Source organism: Equus przewalskii, chromosome 10 (genome assembly GCF_037783145.1).
Source record: "Equus przewalskii isolate Varuska chromosome 10, EquPr2, whole genome shotgun sequence".
In the NCBI taxonomy this organism is placed as follows: Eukaryota; Metazoa; Chordata; class Mammalia; order Perissodactyla; family Equidae; genus Equus; species Equus przewalskii.
This window is the reverse complement of record NC_091840.1, coordinates 25,108,865-25,126,079: the sequence shown is the minus strand read 5'-3', so window position 1 is coordinate 25,126,079 and position 17,215 is coordinate 25,108,865. Positions and strand designations below refer to the sequence as shown.

General features: G+C 41.8%; 1 non-coding gene across 1 annotated transcript; it reads right to left on the bottom strand.

The window, feature by feature from the left end:
• Nucleotides 1–6,050: 6,050 nt before the first annotated feature.
• TRNAQ-UUG (transfer RNA glutamine (anticodon UUG)) lies at nt 6,051–6,122 on the bottom strand. The gene has a single exon. It is a non-coding gene; the product is annotated as a tRNA-Gln (tRNA).
• Between the last annotated feature and the right edge of the window lie 11,093 nt (nt 6,123–17,215).

The window sequence follows — 17,215 nt, the reverse complement described above, 5'->3', positions numbered from 1 at the left end:
CGCACCCGGGATCCTAACCAGTGAACCCCAGGCCACCAAAGCAGAACATGTGCACTTAACTGCTGTGCCACTGGGCCGGCCCCTGGGATTGTATTCTTAATTTCTCTTTCTGCGACTTCATTGTTAGTATATAGAAATGCAACTGATTTTTGTATGTTGATTTTGTATCCTGCAACTTTACAGTATTCATTTATTATTTCTAAAAGTTTTTTGGTGGATTCTTTAGGGTTTTCTATATATAAAATCATGTCTCTGCAAAAAGTGCCAGTTTCACTTCTTCCTTTTCAATTTGGATCCTTTTATTTCTTTTTCTTGCCTGATTGCTCTGGCTAGGACTTCCAATACTATGTTAAATAAGAGTGGTAAAAGTGGGCATCCTTGTCTAGTTCCTGTTCTTAGAGGGATAGCTTTCAGTTTTTCTCCATTGAGAATGATATTAGCTGTGGGTTTGTCACATATGGCATTTATTATGTTGAGGTATTTTCCTTCTATACCCATTTTTTCAGAGTTTTATCATAAATGGATGCTGTATCTTGTCAAATGCTTTCTGTGCATCTATTGAGATGATCATCTGGTTTTTATTCTTCAATTTGTTAATGTGGTGTATCACGTTGACTGATTTGCGGGTGGTGAACCATCCCTGCATTCCTGGAATAAATCCCACTTGATCATATTGTATGATCTTCTTAATGTATTGTATTTAATTTACTAGCATTTTGTTGAGGACTTTTGCATCGAAGTTCATCAGTGATATTGGCCTGTAATTTTCTTTTTCTGTGTTGTCCTTGTCTGGTTTTGGTAGCAAGGTAATGTTGGCTTCATAGAATGGGTTAGGAAGCTTCTCCTCCTCTTCAGTTTTTTGGAAAAGTTTGAGAAAAACAGGTATTAAGTCTTCTTTGAATGTTTGGTAGAATTCACCAGGGAAGCTGTCTGGTCCTGGACTTTTATTTTTTGGGGGGTTTTTGATTCCTGTTTCGATCTCCTTGATGGGGATCGGTCTATTCAAATTCTCTATTTCTTCTTGATTCAATTTTGGAAGGTAGTATGATTTTAAGAATTTATCCATTTCTTCTAGGTTATCCAGTTTGTTGGCATATAGCTTTTTGTAGTATTCTCTTATAATCTTGTATTTCTGAGGTGTCTGTTGTAATTTTTCCTCTTTCATTTCTGATTTTATTCATTTGAGCCTTCTCTGTTTTTCTTGGTGAGTCTAGCTTAAGGTTTGTCAATTTTGTCTATCTTTTGAAAGAACCAGCTCTTGGTTTCATTGATTTTTTCTATTGTTTTTAAATCTCTGTTTCATTTATTTCTACTCTGATTTTTATTATTTCTGTCCTTCTACTGATTTTGGCTCTATTTATTTTTCTTTTCTAGTTCCTTTAGGTGCACTGTTAGTTTGTTTATTTGATATTTTTCTTGTTTGTTGAGGTAGGCCTGTATTGCTATAAACTTCCCTCTTAGAACCACTGTTGCTCTATCCCATAAGTTTTGGCACATTGTATTTTCATTTTTATTTGTCTCCAGTTATTTTTTTATTTCTCCTTTGATTTCTTCATTGACCCAATCATTGTTCAATAGCATTTTGTTTAATCTCCACGTATTCATGGCTTTTCTGATTTTCTTCCTGTAGTTGATTTATAATTTCATACCTTTGTGGTCAGAAAAGATGCCTGGTATTAGTTCAATCTTCTTAAATTTATTGAGACTTGTTTTGTGGCCCAATATGTGATCAATCCTGAAGAATCTTCCATGTGCATTTGAAAAAGAATGTGTATTCTATGGTGTTTGGGTGGAATGTGCTGTATATATCTACTAAGTCCATCTGGTGTAATATGCTATTTAAGACCAATGTTTCCTTACTGATCTTCTGTTTGGATGATCTATCTATTGGTGAAAGTGGAGTGTTAAAGTCCCCTACTATTATTGTGTTACTATCTATTTCTCCTTTTATGTCTGTTAATAATTGCTTTATATATTTAGGTGCTCCTACGTTGGGTGCATAGATATTTACAAGTGTTGTATCCTCTTGTTGGATTGTTCCCTTTATCATTATGTAGTGCCCTTCTTTATCTCTTGTTAGAGTTTTTGTTTTAAAGTCTATTTTGTCTGATATAAGTATTGTTCCCCCAGCTTTCTTTTTATTGCCATTTGCATGGAATATCTTTGTTTTTTAAAGGTTTTTTTTTTACTTTTTCCTTTTTCTCCCTAAAGCCCCCTGATACATAGTTGTATATTCTTCATTGTGGGTCCTTCTAGTTGTGGCATGTGGGACGCTGCCTCAGTGTGGCTGGATGAGCAGTGCCATCTCCGCGCCCAGGATCCAAACCAACGAAACACTGGGCTGCCTGTAGCAGAGCGCACAAACTTAACCACTCAGCCACGGGGCCAGCCCCTGGAGTATCTTATTCCATCCCTTCACTTTCAGTTTGTGAGTGTCTTTAGGACTGAAGGGTGTCTCTTGTATGCAGCATATATATGGGTCTTGATTTTTTTATCCAATCAGTTACATTCTGCCTATTGATTTGAGCATTTAGTTCATTGAGATTTAAAGTAGCTATTGATAAGTATGTACTTATTGCCATTTTGTTACTTTTTTCCTGGTGTTTTAGTAGTCTTCTCTGTTCCTTTCTTCTTCTCTTGCTCTCTTCCCTAGTGGTTTGATGGCTTCCTTTAGTATTATGTTTGAGTTCCTTTCTCTTAATTTTTTTGTGTATTTATTATAGGTTTCTGGTTTGTGATTACCATGAGGTTCATATATAATAAACTACATTTATAGCAACCTATATTAAGTTGATGGTCTCTTTAGTTTGACCTCTGCCTAAAAGCTCTACTCCTTTACTCACCTCCTCCCACATTCTATGTTTTTTTTTCCCACATTCTATGTTTTTGATATCATATCTAATCTCTTTGTGTGTGTGTGTGTATCTGTTACCCTCCTATCATGGAAATAGGTAATTTTAATACTTTTGTCTTTTGACCTTCGTATTATCTTCAGAGTTGGTTGATCTGCTACCTTTACTATATTTTTGCCTTCACTAGTGATTTTATTGCCTTTTTTCTTTTTTGATAATTTTCTTATTCCTATTTGTGGTCTTCTCTTTCCCACATAAATAAGTCCCTTTAGCATTTCTTGTAAAACTGGTTTCTTGGTGATAAACTCCTTTAATTTTTGCTTGTCTGGGAAACTATCTCTGCTTCCATTCTGAATGATAATCTTGCCTGGTAGAATATTCTTGGTCGTAGGTATCATAATGTACATTTTAACAAATTTTTACAAAGTGAACAATCTCTGTAACCTCCACCCAGGACATGACATAGAATATTACCAGTATCCCCAGGAGACTGCTGTGGGCCCTTCCAATCATGGCCTTCTCTCTCCACCAAAGGTATTCAGTGTCCTCACTTACACATGAATTATTTCCTTGTTTAGTATGATAGATTTGCCACCTAAGTTTGCAGCTCTAAATACTATATGGTACTGTAGTTAGTTCTGCCTGTTTAGGAACTCTATGTAAATAGAATCGTGTGTTATTTATTCTTTTGTGTCTGCCTTCTTTTGCTCAATACTTTTTTTTTAAGACTCATCCATTTTGTGCATGTAGTTGTGCATTTGTTTTGTTGCTGCATAATATTCTATTTTATGGCCTTACCCCAAATTATTTATCCATTCTACTGTTGGACATTTGAGTTGCTTCTGATTTGGGGCTATTATTTTGCCAAAAAACACTCTTATACATGTCTCTAAGTGCACATATGCCCACATTTCTGTGGGTATATATATACAAAAGTGAAATTGCTAGATCATAGGATATGAGTATCTTCAATGTTAGTAGTTAATGTCTAACTGTTTTCCACCAATTTACACTCCTGTGAGAGTTCACATTGTTTTATATTCCTTTTTTTTTTTTTTTTTTAGGAAGAGTTGCCCTGAGCTAACATCTGTTGCCAATCTTCCTCTTTTTTCTTTGCTTGAGGAGGGTTCTCCCTGAGCTTACATCTGTACCAGTCTTCCTCCATTTTGTATGTGGGTTGCCACCACAGCATGGCCACCTACAAGTTGTGTAGGTCCACACCTGGGAACCGAACCTGGGCTGCTGAAGCAGAGTGCACTGAACTTAACCACTAGGGCACCAGGCTGGCCCTCCATATTCTTGATAACATCCAGCATTGTCATTCTGGTGAGTGTTTAGTGGTACCTTACTGAGCTTTTAATTTGCATTTTCCTGATGACTAATGATGCTTTGCATCTTTTCATCTGTATATCAGTTATTTTGGATTTTCTTTTTTTGTGAAGTGCCAGTTTAAGTCTTTTCCTATTTTTCTACTATGTTGTTTGTCTTTATTCTTATTGAATTTTAGAAGTTCTTTATATAATCTCGATACAAATTCTTTGTCAGTTATGCATTACAAGTGTCTTTTCTTATTCTGTGGCTTAACTTTTCACTTTCTTACTGGGGTCTTTCGATAAGAAGAACATGGAATACCATATTAATATGGTGACATATGTCAAGCTTTTGGAACCTTTTGTGTTTTGTTTAAGAAGACCTTCCCTACCCTGAGATCATGAAAATATTCTCCTATGTTGTCTTCCCAAAGCTTTACTGCTTTTCTTTTCACATTAAGGTCTGCAATTCACAAGGAATGTATTGCTGTGTGTAGTGTAAGTTGGGAGGAATCTGATTTCGTATTTTTCCATCTGGGCACCTAATTATCTCGGAATCACTTATTGAAAAGTAGGTCCTTTTCCCATTGCTCTTTGTCATAAATCATTCGTCCACTTACAATTGGGGCTGTATCAGGGCTCTCTATTCTGTTCCACTGGTATGTTTGTCTGTCCTTGCACCAGTAACACACTATCTTAATTCCTACAGTTTATCGATGACAATACTGTAAGCTTTAATATACGGTAGAGCAAGTCCTCCCCCCTCTCATGCCTGGGTATTTTTGAGGCTGTGATTGCTCATACACACAAATCCACTCAAACGTTTAAGGAGTGTGTGGGGTGGGGTGGGGTGGGGAGGAGAAGCGCTCAGGGGAGAGGTAGGGAGAGCAGGATCCTCTCTGTTTCCATGGCACCCTCCCAAGGGGAGGGAACGTATAACCACAGTGCCAATCACCCTATAGGGAGATCCCAAATGCGTCAGTGGGCTCCCTCGTCACGTCACGTATCCCAGAGGAGCAGACAGCTCTCAAAACCCAAATACCAATCCGAAGAAGACGACACTCCATGCGCGTCTCTTCCCGCTCTCCCAGAGAGACATCGTTTCCTGCAAATCGCCTGCGCCTGGTCAGCACCTAAAACACCGATCCTGCACAGATTCGTCAATAGAGACATGCTCAACTCTCTTGGTGAACCCCACAGAGATTCCCATCCTCCGCTCGGGAGAAACACCCCGTGGATGCGGTGAGAACCCGCCGGCAGAGATACCCTGGCCGGCTGAGACGGACTGAAGAATGGATACCTTGACTAAGGGATTTTTTTTTCTCACTGAAAGACACGGACAACCTCACTGTCTACTGCCTGAGTACCGCACAACCAAGACAGACACACTTCATATCTGACCGACTCACAGGCAGACTGACCCCCAAACACACCCGTTCCTCCCCGACCTGTTACTCCTCCTCATGCCCCCGGGCGCGGTCGGGCCGTGTCGTTCCTGGCTCACGGAGCAGAAGCGTTTCGCTCCCTGCACATTAGCCTACAGGAAGAAGGATTCCCGGCAGCTTTCGCGGGGGCGGGTCTGCTAGACCCGAAGACGCGGTTGTTCCCGCCCCAAGCAGGCTCCTCCGGATGCCTCGGGCGTCTTCGGCTGTCCCCTCCAGAGTAAAGTCGAGTTCCATCACTCACCAACATTTTTACTTTTCCGCCCCGATTCTCGCGCATGCGCCCTGCCACCGGTAGGCCGGCCCCGAAATGAAAGCTTTCTCGAGAGAGGGGGAGGGACCCTAAACCACGGTCCCGTAGGTCACAGGGGCACAGGCACAGCCCGCGGTGGCTGCTGCCGCCAGCGGTCTCCAAAACGTAAATTGTGGAATCAAAAGGCTTGGTGAGGTCCCACCGAGATTTGAACTCGGATCGCTGGATTCAAAGTCCAGAGTGCTAACCATTACACCATGGGACCTGCTGGCTGCTTTAGGCGGCCGGGAGCCTTCTCAAGCCGCATAGCCCGCCGGCTGCCTTTGGAAAGTGGCGGCCGATGCCCGGTTCGCCCGGCGTAGGCCCTGGGCTCTGGGCCCGAGACCTCACCAGCGGGCGGAAGAGGAGAAGCGAGGGCCTCCGTGTCCCCCGCGTCCCAGACGTTCCTGGTCCCAGGGAGTCATCTTTTGCCGCCGCTTTCTCTGCTGTTCCCCGGGGTCCTAACCCAGGAAGCCAGGAGGGCGGCGGGCTGGCGGGGGCGCAGCCCGCGATGCTGGGCCGGGCTGGGGGCCGGAGAGAGCTAGCTCCCGGGGCAGGCGGCTCGGCGCGTGCATCCCGGGCTTCGGATGTGTTTATTTATTTATTTATTTACGTAGGGCGCACTCTACGGAGGACACCTTGGCCGAGCAGGGAGGGAAGCGGACTGGGACGTTGGGGGACAGCGGTTCAAAGCCAAGGCCCCGTGTGATTCCGGGCGTCCCAGGTGGCTAGAGGCAGCTATGCTGGAAGGTTTTGCTTCCACTTCCATGTCCCGCTGTAAAAGCTACTTGATAAGATTACTAACTTGATGGGCTGTTCCCTTAACATGTAAGTTACAATCAGATCTGTGAAAGAAACAGCTAATTCTGGACTTTCTCATAAGTTTCAGTGAGAGTGTCAATGGTTAATGTTTTCTCAGGTCAGTCCGGCCAGAGGTAAAATTTTATATGCCGGTCGACTCAGCAATTTCACTTTTGGAACTTTATCCTAAGGGACTACTAGGGTAAGTACCAAGCGTTCAGGATGTTCTAGCTGTGTGGTTGTAAAGAATAGAAAATAAACGTACTTCAGCATTTCTATACTCCAATAACGAACTAACAGAAAAAGAACTCAAGAACACAATACCATTCACAATCGCAACAAAAAGAATAAAATACCTTGGGGTACATTTAACTAAGGAAGTGAAGGACCTATATAATGATAATTACAAGGCCTTTCTGAGAGAATTGGATGACGACATAAGGAGATGGAAAGACATTCCATGTACATGGACTGGAAGAATAAACATAGTTAAAATGTCCATTCTACCTAAAGCAATCTACAGATTCAACGCCATCCAAATAAGAATCCCAATGACATTCTTTACAGAATTAGAACAAAGAATCCTAAAATTCATATGGGGCAACAAAAGACCCCGAATTTCTAAAGCAATCCTGAGAAAAAAGAACAAAACGGGAGGCATCACAATCCCTGATTTCAAAACATACTACAAAGCTACAGTAATCAAAACAGCATGGTACTGGTACAAAAACAGGTGCACAGATCAATGGAACAGAATTGAAAGCCCAGAAATAAAACCACACATCTATGGACAGCTTATCTTCGACAAAGGAGCTGAGGGCCTACAATGGAGAAAAGAAAGTCTTTTCAACAAATGGTGCTGGGAAAACTGGAAAGCCACATGTAAAAGAATGAAAATTGACCATTCTTTTTCACCATTCACCAAAATAAACTCAAAATGGATCGAAGACCTAAAGGTGAGACCTGAAACCATAAGGCTTCTGGAAGAAAATGTACGTAGGCAGTACACTCTTTGACATCAGTATTAAAAGGATCTTTTCGGACACCATGTCTTCTCAGAGAAGGGAAACAATAGAGAGAATAAACAAATGGGACTTCATCAGATTAAAGAGCTTCTTCAAGGCAAATGAAAACAGGATTGAAACAAAAAAACAACCCACTAACTGGGAAAAAAATATTTGCAAGTCATATATCTGACAAAGGCTTAATATCCATAATATATAAAGAACTCTCGCAACTCAACAACAAAACATCAAACAACCCAATCAAAAAATGGGCTGGAGACATGAACAGACATTTCTCCAGAGAAGATATACGGATGGCCAATAGGCACATGAAAAGATGCTCATCATCACTGATCATCAGGGAAATGCAAGTCAAAACTACACTAAGATATCACCTTACACCCATGAGAATGACAAAAATATCTAAAACTAATAGTAACAAATGTTGGAGAGGTTGTGGAGAAAAAGGAACCCTCATACACTGCTAGTGGGAATGCAAACTGGTGCAGCCACTATGGAAAACAGTATGGAGATTCCTCAAAAAATTAAAAATAGAACTGCCATACGACCCAGCCATCCCACTACTGGGTATTTAACCAAAGAGCTTGAAGTCAGCAATCCCAAAAGTCCTATGCACCCCACTGTTCATTGCAGCATTATTTACAATAGCCAAGACGTGGAAGCAACCTAAGTGCCCATCAACAGACGAATGGATAAAGAAGATGTGGTACATATATACAATGGAATACTACTCAGCTGCAAAACAGAACAAAATCATTCCATTTGCAATAACATGGATGGACCTTGAGGGAATTATGTTAAGTGAAATAAGCCAGCTAGAGAAGGATAATCTGTGTATGACTCCACTCATATGAGGAATTTAAAATTATGGACTAAGAACAGTTTAGTGGATACCAGGGGAAAGGTGGGGTGGGGGGTGGGCATAAAGGGTGAAGTGGTGCACCTACAACACGACTGACAAACATTAATGTACAACTGAAATTTCACAAGATTGTAACCTATCAATAACTCAATAAAAAAAAAAGAAAAGAAATGTACTTCAAGTGAAAATTGACTAAATAAATATTGACAGTACATATACAATAAATACTGTGTAGGAATTTCGGGGATAAGTTACTGTATTGACATGAAAGATATACAGGCCTAAACAAAACAAAACCAAAAAATGACTCACCAATTAGTATGCATCATAAAAGCCCACTTATATACAAAAAGAAATGCTGTATACATATGTAATAAACATTTGTCATTTATTTGCGCTGTGACATCTGACTGGCTCCCTTTCCTGAGGGATCCAGCATTGTGTGGGTCTGGGTAACAGCAGGGCTGTGCCCTAAGATAGACGTCTGGCAGCTGGAGTGGAAGTGTGGGTCCTGAGCTTGGCCGGTTGGACCTAGAATCCAGAAGCAGAGACTATCTGCTTAAGGAACCCAGAGTCGGGTTCTGTTGCCTACAGTCGAGAACCTGCTGAGCCCAAATCAGAAAATGTCTGTGGATGACAGCTACCTCTGGGGAGTAAATTCCTGAGGGCCTGTTTTTCTGTGTTGCTTGAAAAAATTTTTCTAACTCTTGTATACTGTCAGAAGAAACATTAACAATTTTCCATTTTGAGCAATGAACCAAATCCACTTGAGTTCCTATGTTGAGATGAGGGTGTCCCTCTGTTAAGGCTGGAGTGACGTACTGTCAAATGACTTCAGCATCTCTGGACCTCAGCTTTCCCATCTATTTCCTTCTTACAGGGCTCTGTACCAGCAAGAGTGTATTAAAATTTTTTTTCAAAAGCTACTGAAGGAATCCTAAAGGATGATGATTATATCCTTTGAAAGTGTATGGGACACGGTTCCTTCTGTCCTGTATGAAGGTAAAGGACCGGCTCCCTCCTACCCCTGCTTCTCCTGACTCCCATTCCCTGCTTCTTCCTTTCCTGTTCCCTCCACAGCTTGAAGAAAATCCCCCTCTTGTGGAATCCCCCACTCATGCATTCCTCAAGGGGCATAAAAGGATCACCTCCCTTATAGCTTTTGTCATTACTCACTGGAATTATGGGAAATTGTGTTCTGTGGCTCAGTCTCTCCCATCTTTCCCCCTTCCTTCCCTTGATTGGGCTGTGAATTCCTTTGGGGATAGGGCCCAGGACTTCCTTACCTTTGAATGTGGCTAGTGCCTCACCAAACACGTTCATTGAACCCCCTTAGAGGGCACAGGGGAACTTAGAAGAAACAACAGTCCAGTTTTGTGTTGAGACCCTTTAATTCATTAATTTTTTTTATAATAACAGAAAACGGAGACAATATGTAATCTCCCTGCCCCAGTATAACTAAGTTCTTTTAACACATGTCCACGGTACACGACATCCCAAAGATGGCATCCCATGACGTCTTTGAGAACACACTCTAAGCTTCCACAAGGTGGCTCCTAAAGCGAGGGGGAATCCAGGGCTCTGCCAGAGGTGGGGTTAGTGTGACTTCAGCTGTGGCACCCGAGACAGAACTGAGCTGCAGTAGAATGTACCCCCGAAAGTACAATGAGGCCAGGGGTTAAGAAAAGAGGACAAAAGTCAAGGATTAAGGCCTTTTAAGATATTCTCCCAAGCCTGCAAATGGATAGCGAATGGAATAGTAGGGACAATGATGCTTAGAGCAATCGAAGTGGAAAGTATTCGTATTCACTCTCCCGGAGATGTTCAGTCGGTTTCCTTTGTCCATGCTAGGCTGCCCACAGTCAGCTGGGACAGAGCCAGTCTTGCTCTGTGTTCTCGCCGCCCCGGAGAGGTGATATCTGCCACGAAGCCCCTACTTTGCCTTGGGAGCCCCGACTGTGCCAGGCAAGGCGTCAGCGCATCCTTGTGCAGGGTGACAAGTGATGCCCTGAGTCTCCGAGCTCACCTCCCACAAGCCCTATGCCCAGCCCTCTGCTCTGGGCCTGGCATTCTCAAGGCTCTGATGGAGAAATCTGGCCACTTATTTTTTTGAACAAAGCAACATCCACTTTTATCCTTATCTTGAATATTTTCACTTTCTCTTTTTAAAAGTAATTATTTTCTTTTCAGATTATACAGGTAAAATGTTTACTGTGGAAACTGTAGAAAATGCAGTAAAGTAGAGGAAATATTTAAAAATCACCACAATTCCAACAGCACTCTTAACATTTGATGTATTTCTTTTCCTTTTTTAAAACGCATTTTTACCTAGTCAGCCTCACTGTATATACAATTTTATGTCCCGATTTCGCATTTAACCTAATAACAAAATATCAGTTGAAAACCATTTTGTTTTTTCTCTCCTTAAAAATGCTACAAATATTTAAATGTGTAATACATGAGCATACTGCAAAATTCAAAAGGTATGAAAGGAAATACTCAGAAAAATCCAACTTCCTGACTGTCACTTTCTGTCCTCAGAGGCCACTTCTGATACTCTCCTTCTAGAAATTTTATTCTTAGACAAATATACATGTGTATGCATACTCCTGTCCTTGAAAACATTCAAAACACTGTTCTGCACCTTGTTTTATTTACTTAGCACCATATCTTGAAGACTGCTCCATAACAGTACCTATGAAATAGACCTCATTATTTTTAATGGTATTTTATTGAGATATTATTTACCTTGAGTAAAATGCACAAATCTTGACTGAAGAAATCAATTACTTCTTACAAAGATATACACCTGTGTGACCACCACTTAGATCAAGACGTAGAGTATTTCCATCACTCCAGAAAGTTCCCTGGGGCCCTTTTCCAGTCATTACCTACCCTGCTCCCTTGAAATCACTCCTCTGGTTTCTATCACCCTAAATTAGTTTTGCCTATTCTTTAGGTATATATCTCTGTGGTATATTCATACGATGGGATACTATTCGGCAATAAAAAATATGCTACTGATACATAAAGCAACATAGATGAATCTCAAAAACATTGTGTTGAGCAAAAGAAGCCAGACACAAAAGATACCACGAAACAGTATCTTTTGCTCAAGATAATGTTTTCAAAATTCAGCCGTGTCACTTTATAACTCAGTAGCATGTTTTTCTCGCTGAGCAGTAAACCGCTGTATGAATATACCACAATTTGTTGGTCCATTCTCCAATTGAAGGACATTCGGGTGGTTTCCAGTTTGGGGCTAACATAAGTAAAGCTACTATGACCATTCTTGTGCAAACCTTTTTTTGTCTTAGGCATTTACTTGGCAATGGAATTGCTGGATCATAGAGTAAGTGTCCGCTTAGGTTTATTAAGAGCTGCCAAACAGCGTTCCAGAGTGGTCGTACTATTTGACGCCCTCACCGGCAGTGTCTGAGAGAGTCCAGTTGCTTCGCATCTTAGCTGTTACGTGGTATTGTTGGCCGTTTAAATTTAGCTATTCTATCGAGTGTATAATGAGCTCTCCTTGTGGTTTTAATTTGCATTTCACTGATGGTTAATGATGTCAAACATCTTTTTTACATGCTCACTAGCCATTTGATATCTTCTTCTCTAAATACTTCTTCAAGTATTTTGCCCATTTTTTAAAGAAAAAAATTGCCTTTTTCTTATTGCTTTATAGAAATTCTTTGTATATCTAGGATATGAATCCTTTGCCAAATATCTGTATTGCGTATATTTTCTTCCAGTCTGTGGCTTGTCTTTTCATTTTCTTAATAGTGTCTTTTGATTAGCAGAAGGTTTTCATTTCAATGAAGTCAAATTTCTCCTTTTCTCTTCCTTTTATAATTAATGCCTTCTGTGTCCTTGCATGTGGAGAGCTGGGATGTTTCCAAGTTCATGGGATAAAAGAGGGACGTGCGGTTATACAAATTACTCACTCACATAGTGAAAACTTTGATAATCTCTTGGTAAAATTTCTTTTTTTAAGTTTTATTTTTCCTTTTTATCCCCAAAGCCCCCTGGTACATAGTTGTGTATTTTTAGTTGCGGGTACTTCTAGTTGTGGCATGTGGGATGCCAACTCAGCATGGCTTGATGAGTAGTGCCGTGTCCGTGCCCAGGATCCGAACCTGTGAAACCCTGGGCTGCCATAGCAGAGCGCACGAACTTAACCACTCGGCCGTGGGGCCGGCCCCTGGTAAAAAAAAGTTTTTTTTAGATTTTTTTTAAGATTTTTTGCTTTTGGGGGCCGGCCCCGTGGCCGAGTGGTTAAGTTCGCGCGCTCCGCTGCAGGCGGCCCAGTGTTTCTTTGGTTCGAATCCTGGGCGTGGACATGGCACTGCTCATCAAACCACGCTGAGGCGGCATTCCACATGCCACAACTAGAAGGACCCACAACAAAGAATATACAACTATGTACCGGGGGGCTTTGGGGAGAAAAAGGAAAAAATAAAATCTTAAAAATAAATAAATAAGTAAATAAAAATTTTTTACTTTTCCTTTTTCTCCCCAAAGCCCCCCGGTACATAGTTGTATATTTTAGTTGTGGGTCCTTCTAGTTGTGGCATGTGGGACGCCACCTCAGCATGGCTTGATAGCAGTGCCATGTCCGTGCCCAGGATCCGAACCAGAGAAACCCTGGGCCACCATAGCAAAGCACACGAACTTAACCACTTGGCCATGGGGCCAGCCCCTTGGTAAAATTTAAAGTGGGATGAGAGATGTAGATTTTATATGGGAGACTTGTTTGAAGCAGAGTAAAGATGCCGAAAGGCATAAAGGTGGCTTGAGCATTTAGGCAAAGGATTAAGAAAACGAAGAGCCGCATATAGATTTGAATCCTCTGTGAAGGTCATTAGATGGAGGGCTGAACAGAAGAGATGGGATAGACAGCAATGACCTCCTGAGAGGCTGATGATTCTGAAACTGATTCTGGTGTCTGGAACACAAGATTGTGGTCCATCAAGACAGTAGACTATCAAGAATGAGAAATGGTGGGGAAAAGTCAGGATGTTGGCATGTGTTGGTGACTTCATGCCATCCTTAGGATGGCCCTATAAGAGAGACAAGTTTTCGGTTGAAGGCGCCCTATTTTAAAGCCGGTCATATGGTTGCAAAAGAGTGGCTTGCAATCCAAGTTTACCAAAAGTCCTATAATTCAGAGGCTTGCGGGGCTGGAAAAGCTGAATTCTCTGCCCCAAGAGAAAGCACAAGCAGGGATGGGAAACATAACAGGGGACCATTCTGAGCGAAAGACCAGCCTACTCCACTGCGATGCTTTAAATACTTTCCACCCATGAGGAGGAAAGCCCTAGGGGCAAAGAACCGATTATAGATGGTCTCTCTGTACCTTAGCCCGCTATTCTGAATAGCCTCAAGGCAGATGCCATTTCACTGAGTGCCAGAGGATAGGCAAAGTGTAGAAGTCTGTGGTTGCCAGAATGGATTTCCCAGTCTCAAAGACTGTGTCTAGACAAGATGTCTGGAACTGACTGGAAATGACAGAAAACCTGTAAGTTTTAGGGATCTCATTGGCAATTCAGTTTCCTTTAAAATCTGACTGATAACAGCTAGTGAATTTTAACTCCTACGGCCTGCCCTGGGCTGGGGAACAGCACTAACAGGAAGTGGGCAGTTAAAGTTGTGTAGGCCTCAGAAAGGTCAGCCTGCCCAATGCTTGCTCAAATGAGGACCTAGAAGATAATAGACAAGGGACTCCCCCTAGAGAGGAGAAGCTGGAGCTGCCGGGTGGGCTAACCAAGGCGCCCTGTCCACTGCCAGGGAGGCCAAGCCTGTTGGAATAAATATTCCTGGGCATCGTAGGACCCCTGCCATGTGCCCCGCCTCTGGGCTTGGCTATATGAGATAGTTTAAGACAGTTTGGGTCAAGCTTCCGGTACTTACAAGCAAAAACACTCTAATAGGTACACTTTGTGTAGTGGCTTATGCAAATTTTTGGTCTATCAAAAATCAAAAACAGTTGGGGAGCGGCCTTCCTAAGGGTGGAAGAGAGAATACCCGGAAGGAAGCAGACCCCGGTCCCATTTCCACTTCAGCCACATGAGACACCCCCAGGCATGCCAGTAAAAGGCCACTTGACCAGTAGCCAATAAGATTCCTCTTTTCTGAAAGTCATGGTATCAGTTGTCCTCTGCTGAGCAGGGGGTGAGGAATAAGCGAGGGGAAACAGAGAGAGGAGGCCTGAGCTCCCCCTAGAGGCTCACACAATTATTTGCACCAACCTGTCCTGGACTTGAGGGTTCTGTAGGAAGTACCAAGGAACCATCACTGTCCTGGAAGGATACCTTTGTCATTGGTTTGGTCCAGGCTGCTTGGTTGTGTCTGAAATTCAAGGCTGGAGAGAGGCCTGTGTGGCCGTTACTGTCTGTGACCTGATTTTTGCTTCCAAACCACCCAAGGAGAAAACCTTTTATTTATGCCTTTCTGTTTTGAAAACACCCAGACCCACAGAGTGCTTGCATTATTTAGGACACTTTGGTTCTAAGTCACATGAACCAACTCAAATTAGGTTAAGTAAAAAGGGAAAATTATAAGGGTATACCGTTTCACAAAACCCCAGGGCAGGACTGTAGCCAGACCCCAGGAAAGAACCAGAAGGCTGTCAGGAGTCTCTCATTTCAGCTCCTCTTGGTGCACATGTTGAATTCTTTTGTAGCTGCAGACTGACCTTCTCTGCTCTTTAGCATAACATAAAGGGGCAGCTCTGCTCCTGTGTGATGTCTGAGGTCCCACCGTGCACAGAGCCTGCCTCGATGTTTTTCAGCCCCAATTCAAACCCCGAGACAGACGATCTGATGGGCCGTTGGCTCAGGAGCCTGCCTCTCTTGGTCTAATACATTTTGACCAGGGAGAGGCACACATACTTTCAGGGTAATTGACGAATTTCTGGAGAATTCCTGGAGAATTGGCTCACAGTTTAGGCAAACACCCTAGAAAAGCTCCATTTTAACTACTCCTTCCTATTGGAGGAGAAGGCTCCAGATCCTGGGACAGGGAAGGGGATGTGTCTGGAACAGACTGACGATAACTACAGCAGGTCAGATGGTCCCTGCCGGGGGATGTTGCAGAACGCTGTAATTGCCGTGAAAGGGCCCAGCTCTAACCCCCTAGATGCAGGATGCAAGGAATTAATCAGAAAGGCAGACATTTTTGTGGAACCTGGCCAGGGACAAACATACAAAAGTATCTGTCCAGATATTTAATTTGTTTTAATTATTTTTTACTTTTTTTTTTTTTGAGGAAGATTAGCTCTGAGATAACATCTGCCGCCAATCTCCTCTTTTTGCTGAGGAAGACTGGCCCTGAGCTAACATCCATGCCCATCTTCCTCTACTTTATATGTGGGACGCTGCCTCAGCATGGCTTGCCAAGCAGTGCCATGTTCACACCCAGGATCCGAACCAGCGAACCCCGGGCCACCAAAGCAAAATGTGTGAACTTAACTGCCGCACTACCAGATTCACCCTGTTTTAATTATTTTTAAATATTTAAAAGCTATGATAACTGAAGCTAGCAAACTGTCAAAATAAATGTTCTATCCTCTTACCTTGAAAAGGCAAAATCGAAAATATCCTAAAGCTTGGTTTTGGTATGACTAAAAGTAGGCAACGTACCAAAGCAAAGGAATTTAATAATTATTGTGCGTGTCTGGTTGATTAGTTGATGCGTTGGTGATGTTTAGATAAGAACAAAGATATATAAATTCATAATTTATCATCCATCTATTCCACACAGTTTGATTTTCTTGCTTTTGTTTCAGCAAAATCACTAATTATGTTTTTATAATTGATATTTTTCATATAATTTGTAGCCAATGACAGTATTAATCTGTCAACAAACTACAGCCCGGAGACCAAATGCAACCTGTGACTTGGGTTTCGAATGGCCCCACAAGCTCAGAATGGTTTTTACATTTTTAAAGGGTTATTTAAAAAAAGAGAAAGAATATCTGACAGAGACCTTAAGTGGCCCACAAAGCCTAAAATATTTACTATCTGGTCCCTTACAAAAATGTTTGCTGACTCCTGATCTAACGTATTGCTACTCCAAGCATCCTCTGAGGTCCGGTCCAGTCCATGAACTCTTTGTTTCCAGTCTTCAGCGAGACAAGGAGCCGCGCCAAAATCAAACTCACCTCCGCCCCTCAGCGCACTGTTGTAGCCGAGCGGGCGTGCTTTCACGGCAAGCCTTCCTCAATGAAGGAAGCAGAAGCTGATTACACTGGGACGCATGCTCCTTACCTCTTTGTGCACCAGCACACTGAGTAGTCATAATCTAAAGAATCAATGAATAAAGTGTGATTGTGTTCACAGTGTACAAAATTTACCTCCAAGGGTAAATTGAAGCAAGTGTAAGATTTGCCAAAAATTATAAAAATTAAAATTATTTTTCATGTCTTCAGAAGTTATTTTTCTTTCAAAATAGCTAAACTTATCTACGAAGATTAAAAGACAAAATGAAAGTTATAATGAAGAAAAATCACATTTAAAAATCAAATGTTTAGTTGTTTTAAATTTAACTTTTGAAAATTTGTCATTAAATATTTTTATAAAAATACAATGACTGCAATCTTAGCTTTCACTAACTACCTAATTGCCAAGGTAA